Below are 12,876 nucleotides of genomic sequence, written 5' to 3' on the forward strand. Positions count from 1 at the left end.
CTCTGTGTCTCTCACGAATAAATAAATAAAATCATTTTTTAAAAATGACACTAGTTTTTGTACATCTGTAGGAAATCATCATTGGTCGAGAAATTAGTATTTTTGGCTTTCCACGGGATGGGATGAGGGAGGAGTCATTCTGGCTTCCCCCTTGCTCACATAAGCAAGAACTCAAGACTGGCAATTCTTAAGGCCAATCCCTCAGGTTTTCACAATTACAGCTATGAATCCCTACTATCCCAACCTCTCTACCCACATGGCCTGTATTTCTGATTGTTCCTTCAAAGTAGACAATGATGTTATTATATATTGAACAGAATGCTGGACATTGAACCCCTAGTTCACATAATCTTTAACTTGCTCATCTGGTAACGGCTCATTGTAGAGACAAGTCTGTCTGATACCAGGATCATTTCCTATCCAGTTTTCCCAGCATCGTCTATTGAAGAAGCTATCCTTTCCCCAGCATGTATTCTTGGCTCCTTTGTCATAAATTAGTTGATCATATATGTGTGGGTGTTTGTCTGGGCTCTCTATAAGGTTCCATTGATCTACATGTCTTATATTTCAATACCATACTATTTTGATTACTATAACTATGTAATATAACTTGAAATCAGGAAGTGTGATGCTTCAGGACACATGGGTGGCTCAGTGGTTGAGTGTCTGTCTTTAGTTCAGGGCATGATCCTGGGGTGCTGGGATCGAGTCTCGCATCAGGTTCCCTACAGGGAGCCTGCTTCTCCCTCTGCCTATATCTCTGCCTCTCTGTGTGTCTCTTATGAATAAATAAATTCATAAAAAAAAAAAAAGAAAAGGAAGTGTGATGCTTCCAGTTTTGTTCTTCTTTCTCAAGATTTTGTCTATTTAGGGCCTTTTGTGATTTCATACATATTTTAGAATGGGGGACGCCTGACTGGCTCAGCAGTTGAGCCTCTGCCTTCCACCCAGGGTGTGATCCTGGAGACCTGGGATCAAGTCCCATATAGGGCTCCCTGCATGGAGCCTGCTTCTCCCTCTGCCTGTGTCTCTGCCTCTCTCTCACTTTCTCTCTCTCTCTCTCTCTCTGTCTCTCATGAATAAATAAAATCTTTTTTAAAAAATTTAGAATGGTTTTTCATATTTTTGTGGAAAATGCCATTGCAATTTTGATAGAGATTGTATTCAGTCTAGATAGCTTGGAGTAGTATGGAATATTTTTTTTAACTTTCCAGTGGATAGTTTCTTTTTTTTTTTTTTCAAGATTTTACTTATTCATTCATGAGAGACACACACACAGAGAGAGAGAGAGAGAGGCAGAGACACAGACAGAGGGAGAAGTAGGCTCCATGCAGGGAGCCCGACATGGGACTTGATCCTGGGTCTCCAGGTTCACACCATGGGCCAAAGGCAGGTGCGAATCCTAGTGAGCCACCCAGGCTGCCCTAGTATGGAAATATTAACAAATATCAATCTTTCCAACCCATGAGCAGAGAGTACGTTCTCATTTATTTGTGTCTTTTTTTTTTTTAAGATTTTATTTATTTATTCACACGAGACACAGAGACAGAGAGGCAGAGACACAGGCAGAGGAAGAAGCAAGCTCCATGCAGGGAGCCTGACTTGGGACTCAATCCCGTGTCTCCAGGACCACACCCTGGGCTGAAGGCAGCACTAAACTGCCGAGCCACCCGAGCTGCCCCTATTTATTTGTGTCTGGAATCTCTTTCATCAATGTCATAGTTTTCAGTGTTCAGATCTTTCACCTCCTTGGTTAGATTTATCCCTAAGTATTTTATTCTTTTTGATGCTATTACAAGTGGTATTGTTTTCTTAATTTCCTTTTCAGATAGATTATTGTTATTGTGTGGAAACACAACTGATTTTTATATATTGGTTTTGTATGCTATAACTTTACTAAATTGTTTATTCTATCAGTTTTTCTGGTGGGATCTTTAGGGTTTTCCACATGTAATATCATCTGCAAATAGAGACAATTTTACTTCTTCCCTTCCAATTTGGTTACCTATTATTTCTTCTTCTTCCTAATTGCTCTACCTAAGACTTCCAGTACTGTGTTGAATAAAAGTGGCAAGAGTGGGCATTCTTGGGGCATCTGGCTGGCTCAGTAGAACATGAAATTCTTTTTTTTTTTTTTTAAGATTTTATTTATTTATTTATGAGAGACACAGAGAGAGAGGCAGAGACACGGGCAGAGGGAAAAGCAGGCTCCATGCAGGTAGCCCGATTCAGGACTCGATTCCTGGACTGCAGGATCACGCCCTGGGCTGAAGGCAGGCATTAAACCGCTGAGCCACCCAGGGATCCCAGAACATGAAATTCTTGATCCAGAGTCATGAGTCTGAGCCCCATATTGGGTGTAAAGATTACGTTTTTTAAAAAAGTAAATTAAAAAAAAAAGTGGGCCTCTTTGTCTTATTCCTGATTTTTTTTTTAAGGTTTTATTTATTTATTCATGAGAGACACACAGAGAGAGAAAGAGAGAGAGGCAGAGACACAGGCAGAGGGAGAAGCAGGCTCCATGCAGGGAGCCGGACGTGGGACTTGATCCCGGATCTCCAGAATCAGGCCCTGGGATAAAGGCAGTCCTAAACCGCTGAGCCACTAGGACTGCCCTTATTCCTGATCTTAGAAGAAAATGTTTCAGCTTTTCACTATGGAGTATAATGTTAGCTGTGGGCTTGACAAATATGATCTTTTTTTTTTAACAGATTTATTTTATTTATTTATTTATTTATTTATTTATTTATTTATTTATTCATTCATTCATTCATGAGCGATACACAGAGAGAGGCAGAGACACAGGCAGAGGGAGAATTAGGCTCCATGCAGGGAGCCCAATGTGGGACTCGATCCCGGAACTCCAGGATCATGCCCTGAGCTGAAGGCAGATGCTCAACCGCTGAGCCACCCCAACAAATATGATCTTTATTATGTTGAGGTGTGTTCTCTGTACACCTAGTTTGTTAAGAGTTTTTATTATGAAAAAATGTTGAATTTTGTCAAATGCTTTTTTGCATCTATTGAGATGATCATATGATTTTTATTTTTCATTTTGTTAATGTGGTATATCACATTGATTTGAAGATATGAAAACATTCCTGGAATAAATCTCAATTAATCATGGTGTATGACCCTTTTAATGTACTATGGATTTGGTTTGCTCATTTTTTTGAGTCCTCTTTCTCCCTTTTTTTATGACTCTAGTTAGAAGTTTATCAGTTTTATTGAGCTTTTCAAACAACTAGCTCCTGGTTCCATTGTTCTATGGTTTGCTCATTTTTTTGTTAAGGATTTTTGCATCCATGTTCATGAGGGACGTTGACATGTAATTTTCTTTTCTTGTAATATCCTTGTCTGGCTTGGTATCAGGGTAATACTGGCCTCATAAAATGAGTTTGAAAGTGGTTCCTCTTTTTCTATTTGAGAGCTTGCAAAGAATTGGTGCTAATTCTTCCAATGTTTGGTAGAATTTATCAGTGAACCCACCTAGTCCAGGACTTCTCTTTGCTGGGAGTTTTTTTTTTTTTTTTTTTTTTTTTTTTAATTTTTTTATTTATTTATGATAGTCACAGAGAGAGAGAGAGAGAGAGAGGCAGAGACACAGGCAGAGGGAGAAGCAGGCTCCATGCACCGGGAGCCCGATGTGGGATTCGATCCCGGGTCTCCAGGATCGCACCCTGGGCCAAAGGCAGGCGCCAAACCGCTGCGCCACCCAGGGATCCCATGCTGGGAGTTTTTTGATTACTGATTCAATCTCCTTGCTAGTAATCATTCTGTTCAGATTTCTATTTCTTCATGATTCAATTTTGGAAGTTTGTGTGTTTCTAGAAAATTTCTTCTAGGTTTTCCAATTTGTTGGCATATACTTGTTCATAGTAATCTCTTATGACCCTTTGAATTTCTGTATTTGGTAGTTGTAATGTCTCCTCTTTCATTTGTAACTTTGAGTCCTCTCTCTCTTTTTTAAAGATTTTATTTACTTATTCGACACAGAGAGAGAGAGAGAGAGAGAGAAAGAGAGAGAGCACAAGGAAGGGAAGCAGCAGAGGGAGAGAGAGAAACAGGCTACCCACTGAGTAGGGAGCTTGATACCATGCTCAATCCCAGGATCCTGGGATCACGCCCAGAGCCTAAAGCAGAAGCTCAACCACTGGGCCACACAGGCATCCCTTTTCTATTGTCTTTTAGAATCTGTTTCATTTATTTCTGCTCTGATCTTTGTTATTTTGTTCTTTCTACTAACTTGGGCTTCATTCTTTATTTTTTCTAGTTCATCGAGGTATAAAATTAGGTTATCTATTGGAGAGCTTTTGTTTTTTTAAGATTGTATTTATTTATATGAGGAAGAGAGAATGAGAGCAGGAAGTGGGGGAGTGGAAGGGGAGAGGAAGAGGGAGAAGCAGGAGCCCTAGGCCAGGACTCTGGGATCCTGTCCTGAGCTGAAGGCAGATGCTTAACCAACTGAGCCACCCAGGCACTCCTTTTTTTTTTTTTCTTTAAGATTTTATTTATTTATTCATGAGAGACACACACAGAGAGAAGCAGAGATATAGGCAGAGGGAGAAGCAGGCTCCATCCAGGGAGCCTGATATGGAACTTGATCCCGGATCCAGGGATCATGCCCTGAGCCAAAGGCAGAGGCTCAACTGCTGAGCCACCCAGGTGTCCCACCCCTTTCTTTTTTTTTTAAGATTTTTATTTATTTACTCATGAGAGACACAGAGAGAGAGAGAGGCAGACACAGGCAGAGGGAGAAGCAGGCTCCATGCAGGGAGCCCAACATGGGACTCCATCCCAGGACTCCAGGATCATGCCCTGGGCTGAAAGCAGGTGCTAAACCGCTAAGCCACCCAGGGCTGCCCCCACCCCTTTTTTAATGTAGGAGTTAATTGCTATAGACTTCCCTATTAAAACTGCTTTTGCTGCATTCCCTAAATTTTGATATATTACATTTCCATTTTAGTTCTTTTTCTTTCTCTTTTGATTTCTTTGACCCATTGATTGTTGAGGGGCATATTGTTTAGTTTCTGCCTACTTGCAAATCTTCCAGTTTTCTCCTTGTAATTGCTATCTAGTTTCATACCACTGTGTTCAGAGAAGAAGTTTGATAAGATTTCAAGCTATTAAATTGATGAAAAGTCATTTTTTTAACCAACATATGATCTATCCTGGAGAATGTTCCATGTGCTTTTGAGAAGAATGTGTATTCTACTGTTGTTGGATGAAATGTTCTTTAAATGTCTGTTAAGTTCATCTGGTCTAGTGTGTCTTTTAAGTCCAATGTTCCTTAATTGATTTTCTGTCTGGATGATCTATCCATTGTTGCAAGTGGGATATTGAAGTTCCCTACTATTGTATTGCTGCATATTTCTCCATTCAAATTTGTTAATATTTGTTTTATATATTTAGGTGTTTCCATGTTGAGTGTGTAAATATTTACAAATGTTACAGCCTCTCAATGAATTGTTCCCTTTACCATTACATAATGACTTTCTTTGTCTCTTGTTACAGGCTTTGGCTTAAAGTCTGCTTTGGGTGATATAAGTATAGCTTACCTCTGCTTTCTTTTGGTTTCCATTTGCATACAATATCTTTTTCCATCCCTTCACTTTCAGTCTATTTAAGCCCTTAAAGCTGAAGTGAGCCTCCTCTAGACAGTGAATAATTGGGTTTTGCTTTTTTATCCATTCAGCCACTCTGTATCTTTTGACTGGAGAAGGAAAAACTCATTTTTTAAGTTACTTCTATCCATATGTTTTTAAATTACTTCTGTCCAAAGATACTCAGGTACTTGTATTTCTATTTTACATTTCAGTTTGGTAAATTAGGTAAATAATGCACATGTGTTATTTATATCATTATATCAGAATGCAGGGATCCCTGGGTAGCGCAGTGGTTTGGCGCCTGCCTTTGACCCAGGGCGCGATCCTGGAGACCCGGGATCGAGTCCCACGTCGGGCTCCCGGTGCATGGAGCCTGCTTCTCCCTCTGTCTGTGTCTCTGCCTCTCTCTCTCTCTCTCTCTCTCTGTGACTATCATAAATAAATAAAAAATTTAAAAAAAAATCAGAATGCAATGTAATTAACTTAAATAAATACCCCAGTTTGGTAGAATTTATCCAATTCTGTCTAATGGCAGTTCAAAGAGAATTTCCTTTTTAAGAGACTTCTTCCTGTAGCTTCACAGATAGTAGAACTGATACTAGTTCCAGAGCGGAATAGTTTGAGCAATTGTTATAAAAATGCAATATTAGATAAACAATGTAGTATGATTGTGCCAGGGAACAGAGCTGCTGTTAGCTCTGCTCTCACCAGCTCTGCTCTCACTACAGACTTCAGCCTTAACCAATTTGCCATCTCAAAGGTGCTTGCCTTGAGTTAGGTCATGACCAGGAGGCAGGCTGTAGGTGGATCCCATTCAAAGTCCTTACCTCTGACCCTACATAGTCAATAGCAGTGGCTGCAAAGAGGAAGAGGTGCTAGGCTAGGACTGCCTGGGCTGGAACTGCCCCACCTGAGTACCTTTTACCTATCAGAAGTTGGACAACCCGTTTAACCTCTTTAAGCCTCAGTTCTCTCTATGAGGATTATTTTGAGAACTGAATGAGGTGGTGATATGTGTAAAGCGCCTAGAACAGTGCCTGGTACATTGGAAACTATCCATAAATGTCAGCTAGGTATCTTATATATTATACCTGACCAGAAAAGAGGGCAAACATAGTCCTTCTCAACTCTTCTTCCCTCCTGCAAAACTTATGAATGACCAGCTGTTCTCATTTCTCTACTATGCAGCAAGATTTAGCTTACTTGGTGTCAGGGCCACAAAGAGCCTAAAGGAAAGGAATCTTTGTTTTGAATGTCTGCTATATACCTGGCAATTTATATGAGAATACAAAGATTGGGACACCTGGGTGGCTCAGTGGTTGAGCATCTGCCTTCAGCTCAGGGCATGATCCTGGAGCTCCAGGATTGAACCCCGAATCAGCCTGCTTCTCCCTCTGCCTGTGTCTCTGCCTCTCTGTCTTTCGTAAATGAATAAAATCTAAAAAAAAAAAAAAAAAAAAAAAAAAGATTGAGGAACTTCTCAAGAAATGTTTTTTTAGGGGCGCCTGGGTGGCTCAAGTCGGTTGAGCTTCCAACTCTTGATTTCAGCTTAGGTCATGGTCTCAGGATACTGAGATTGAGCCCCAAGTCAGGCTCCATGCCTAGCACAGAGTCTGCTTGTCCCTCTTCCTCCCCCTCTACCCTTCTGTGTGCCCCTCCATCTAAAATAAATAAATAAAATATTTTAAAACATTTTTTAGAGAAAGTTTCTGTCAACTAGTAATATGATCTTGAAATACTCTATTCAGTTCAATTAAACAGGTTAATTTATTATATTTCAATCATGAGCCAAATACTGAGGGCCAGAAATGAGTGTAAGATTGTGAAATAGTGAGGACAGGGCCTGAGTCTATCATGTTTATTATATTTGCAGTGCCCAGAATAGCACCTTGTAACAGGAAGTGCTCAATACATTTTTATTGAATGAATAAGCAGATAAGTGAATGAATAAACAAGACACAGTCCCTACTCCCAAATAGCTCATATTAAAATAAGAAAGACCTATTAACAAATACCATACATTGTTATACATGCAATCATAAATGTATATACAAGATCCTAAAGTGACATAGAGGAATAGGTGATGAACTCTATGGATCTTAGGGTAAGGGAGGGTGTTCAGCAAGTCTCTAAGGAGGAATGACAGAGAGTGAAGAGAGTGGTCAGGGCCGGGAGAATGAATGAGATTAGAAGCAAAGAGACCAGTCAGGAGGATTTTTGCAACACTTCTAAGGGCATTATGTCCTAACTTGCAGTCCAAGGGAGGGATCCATTAGCTTAGACAAAAGTACAACTTTATTTTCACTAACCTTAAACGTATGACCTTGTCACCAACAGAAATCACAGATATTTTCATGTTATATTACAGTTGAGATATCTAGAAATATTTTTGCATTTATCACAACTTCAGTATTATTAGAACTGTCACTGCCTCTTATTATTTGATGCATTAATAATGCAGCACATATATCACTATAACATATACTTGTTTTTCTAATAAGCTGATCATTATATTTCATTTTTTTAAAAAGATTTTGTTTATTCATGAGAGACACACAGAGAGAGGCAGAGACACAGGCAGAGGGAGAAGCAGGCTCCATGCAGGGAGCCCAACGAGGGACTCGAGGGACTCGGTCCCAGAATCTGGGGATCACGCCCTGGGCTGAAGGCAGACGCCCAACTGAGCCATCTGGGAGTCCCTCTAATCATTATATTTCAATATAAATGTTGTTCTTTGTCATCTCATGTATTTTATTTACACATTTAAAGAGATTCTGAGAAGGAGTCTATAGGTTTCCACAAACCGCCAAAGGAATCCATAGTAAAAACAAATGAACACAAAAATAGGGGGTAGTTAACAATCTCTGCTCCAGGGGATCCCTGGGTGGCTCAGCGGTTTAGCGCCACCATTGGCCCAGGGCCTGATCCTGGGGTCCCGGGATCAAGTCCCACGTGGGGCTCCCTGCATGGAGCCTGCTTCTCCCTCTGCCTGTGTCTCTGCCTCTCTCTGTGTGTCTCTCATGAATAAACAAATAAAATTTAAAAAAAAAAAAAAAAGGTGAATCCCTGCTCCAGAGTCAGATCGAGTGAATGAAATCCTGGCTCTGCCGCCTAACAGCTTGTGACTTTAGGCAAATTTTCAAAATCTTTTTGGCCTCAGTTTCCTCATGTGGAAAATGGGTGTAATACTGATAGTATCTATTTCATAAAGTGTTAAAGATAAAATAAATACACATAGAAAACTGAAAATAGGGATGTGTGGGTGGCTCAGTGGTTGAACGTCCGCCTTCAGCTCAGGGCATGATCCTGGAGTCCCAGGATCAAGTCCCACATTGGGCTCCCTGCATGGAGCCTGCTTCTCCCTCTGCCTGTGTTTCTGCCTCTCTGTGTGTGTCTCTCATGAATAAATAAATAAAATCTTTTAAAAATAATAAAAATTTAGGGGATCCCTGGGTGGCTCCGCGGTTTGGCGCCTCCTTTGGCCCAGGGCGTGGTCTTGGAGTCCCAGGATCGAGTCCCACATCGGGCTCCTGCGTGGAGCCTGCTTCTCCCTCTGCCTGTGTCTCTGCCTCTCTCTCTGTGTCTCTCATGAGTGAATAAATAAAATATTTATAAAAATAAAAATAAAATAATAATAATTTTTAAAAAGAAAACTGAAAATAATGCCAGGTATATAATAAACACTCTATAAGTATCATTACCTGTCTGGATCTTAGTTTCTGAAGAAAATCCAATGAATGACCCCTTACATCTAGCATTCCTTGAGACTATAACCTACTTGTGAAGATTTCCCTAAATGCTAGTTAAAATAACAACCAAAAGAGTCCTCATTTTCTTTTCTTTTTTTTAACGGAGCTCTATGCCCAATGTGGAGCTCCAACTAAAGACCCCGAGATCAAGAGTTGCATGCTCTATGGACTGAACTAGCTAGGTGCCCCAAAAGAGTCCTCATTTTCTCTCCTTAACCTTTTATTCATCATTTTGAGGATCAATGAAGTGTCAACACAAGATTCCCATTTTCTGCAAGAACTAAAAATGCAATTTCCTAAGGATTTAGGCTGATATATAAACATAGATTTAGAGTTGACAGGTCCCCACAGAAACTGTCTTATTCTAGGTTCTCTAAAACACGAATCTTAATGCCACTGACAGGCACGAACTAGCTCACTTCATGGGTATGAAGGGAAAATGAGAGCCCAACTTAAACAGTGCTGTACTGCAGGTGGTCAAAGGCTCAAAGATGCAGGAAGCAGGAAGGAAGGCAGAGGAATTGGAAGCCAGCCAGGAACAAGCTGGGAATAGCCAGGCTGCACTGCTCCTTAGTTACCATGGGCTTTGTCCAGCCAGATGTCCTCAGCATCTCCTTGGTTTTCTGCCTGAGGAATTTGACTATTCATTCTGAAGTTATCTTAAATGCTGTCCACATTCACAAATATTCCTCAGTCCAAATACATTTTTAAATGTTCATCCGAGCAAGAGATTTTTATGTAGATGAGGGATAAAGCCTGGACCTAAGAAGATTTAGGTTCAAGTCCCAACTTTGTCATTTAGTTAAGTGAATATAAGCAATTTATTTAGAATCTTTGATCTTGAGCTTCCTCAGCTGCCAAACATTCAGATAATTTACTCAATAAATATTCATTTTTGAGTCACTATTTGTGACAGACTCACATTTGGATGTTGAAAATATAGCAGAAAACCACATAGGGAAGCTTCATTTAAGTGAAGACCTGGGAGAAATAAATAGATAGGCAGTATTGGATGTTGATAAATACTTGGAAGACAATCAACCAGGTTGATGTGCAAGACAGTGACTGAGTTGGAGCATCTTTGAATTTACGAGGAAGGGCTCTCTGAGAATTTGACATTTGAGGAAAGACAGAAGACAAGAAGGAACTAGCCTTGTGAAGATTAGGGTGTGGAGCATTCCAATTAGAGGGAAAGAGAATTTCAAAAGCCCTGAGGCAGAAGAAAGAGTTTGGTGTATCCATGGAATATAAAGATCTAGAATGGAGTGAGGTGGAGAGAAGTCTGGGGAGAGAGGGGAGAGGTAGGTAGGACTGAGGAAGTGGAGGAGGATGTGAGAGCTTTGAGAAGAGACGGAATGTGTGAAATAACTGGTTTGGGAGAATGGGGGAGAGAACATACTGGAGAAGTGTAGTAGGGTTGCTTGGCAGCATTGAGACTCCTTTTGAGAAGTGTGGTCATGAATTTCAACTAGAACTAGTTGGCATAGTGGATGTTGCTCTGAGGATTAGATCAAGTGAATGGAAGTTTTTGACACATGATAGATGCTCAAAAAAGTTCACTAGCTATTATGAGGAAGAAAATACTAAGATGAAGGAAACTAAACCAACTCATTTATTTTTGCCGCCATTTGCAATTCAGAGGATTGGTAAATAATACACTATGTATTCTGATCCTTGGTTTCAGACTAAATTTTTCTTCTAAAGTGAGTTCTTTTTTTCACATCTGGATCTCCCAGATCCCACCTCCCACCCCCACCTGATTTTTTTTTTTTTTTTTTTGCAAACCCAATGCAAAATGCTGTGATTTCTGCTCTTGTGGTCTTACTAAACTGGAAGTAAATTTCTTTCGTCAGTCTCTTGTAGAACCACTTCCTTATATTTCAAATACAGGAACATAGCTCATGTTAGTATAGGCACAAAATTTGCTTCTCTTTATTTTTTTGCATGTTCAGACAAAAGAAAGATTTCTTCTGGTAACTTTCCAAGATGTTTTGAAATGTTAATTCACAACATTTGATACCTGGGAACAACTCTGCAGCCTAGGATATCACATTTATTACAACCTTAAATATAATCTCCCCTGCAATGACAGAAATGGAGAAAATCACATCTGAGATTTTTCTGTAATTTCATCTCACTGATGAGATCTTTTTTGACAAGTTCCTTTTTAAAACTCCCTAAGGTTTAGGGGATCCCTGGGTGGCTCAGCGGTTTGGCACCTGCCTTTGGCTCAGGGCACGATCCTGGAGTCCCGGGATCGAGTCCCACGTCAGGCTCCTGGCATGGAGCCTGCTTCTCCCTCTGTCTGTGTCTCTGCCTCTCTCTCTCTCTCTCTCTCTCTCTCTGTCTATCATGAATAAATAAATAAATCTTAAAATAAAATAAAACTCCTTAAGGTTTAGATGTCCTGATATTGGAAAAGCTGATCTGGATGAATTATATTTGAACAGGACAGGACATGGAGTTAGTGGGGACCTCAAGGCCAGAGGCTGGGAAACAGGGAAGGTACTGAGAGGTGAGAAGGATGGTAGAGAAGGATGGTAGCTCGATAGGAGGCTAGTGAGGAGCCCAGCCAGGCAGAGTAAGTAGGTTTGCCCACTAGGAAGCAGAAAGCAATGGAGACAAATCTGAGAGCTGGCAAAATGTGGGATTCTAGGCATGCCGTCTAAGAGCAGACTGTGAGAACTCTGGCTCTTAGGGAAGTTGAGAAGAACAAGGGAAGCCCCCAATCTCAGTTTGGGACAGTCCCACCTTTCTGTTCTGCAAACTCTTCTCCTAAGTGGTGGTGTCTCCCAGAGGTATCATTCACTTGGATGTCTGCGGTTCCTCAAAGAAACCTCCTCATCTCCACCTCCCACCCCCACTCCACATACAAGTTGGAGAAAAAGACCTTCTGAGGTTGTAGGAAATGTGACTGGTCTCCACCATATCCGCCCAATACTCAGTGTTCCTGTATATGCTGACAGCTCCTTCCTGCAAACATCTGGGACTCCCTGCCTGAGAGTTTTCCCTAATCACTGGAGCACGCTTGACTCATGAGCAAGGCAGACCAGAAAAGCCAGGGTTTTAAGGCCCCAGGGCAACCATCAAACAGTGATTGACTGGAGTTCAAATAGAAATATATTTTAGTTACCTATGACTGTGTAACAAACTACCCCAAAACCAGTAGCTTAAGACAATGATTTGTAATTTCTCAGGATTCTGTGTGTAGACTGAGTGGTTCCTCTTCTGGTTTTGCTGGGTTCACTCACATAGCTGCATTCAACTGTACTTAGCTGGGCTGAAAGGTCCAAGCTGGCATCACTTACATGTCTCACAGTTGGCTTTGGCAGTTGGCTTGGAACACTTCCTCCACATGGCCTTTCTTCTTTACTGGGCTATACCAGCTTCCTTATATAGAGATCTCAGCATTCAAGAGGACAGAAGCAGAAGCTGCAAGACACCTTAAGGTCTAGGCTCTGTCACAGGCACAGTATCACTTCTGCCAATTTTATTGGTCAAAGCAAGTCACAAGATCATCC

General features: G+C 40.8%; 1 protein-coding gene across 1 annotated transcript in view; it reads right to left on the minus strand.

Moving 5' to 3' along the window:
- ASXL2 (ASXL transcriptional regulator 2) overlaps positions 1-12,659 on the minus strand; it is a 151,204-nt gene extending 138,545 nt beyond the window's left edge. The window contains exons 1-2 of the mRNA XM_049096202.1: positions 12,489-12,659; positions 10,278-10,336 (exon numbers count right to left, since the gene is read on the minus strand). The gene's annotated coding sequence lies outside the window, so the exon portion shown is untranslated. The remainder of the gene's footprint in view (positions 1-10,277; positions 10,337-12,488) is intronic.
- Between the last annotated feature and the right edge of the window lie 217 nt (positions 12,660-12,876).

Source organism: Canis lupus, chromosome 17 (genome assembly GCF_003254725.2).
Source record: "Canis lupus dingo isolate Sandy chromosome 17, ASM325472v2, whole genome shotgun sequence".
NCBI lineage: Eukaryota > Metazoa > Chordata > Mammalia > Carnivora > Canidae > Canis > Canis lupus.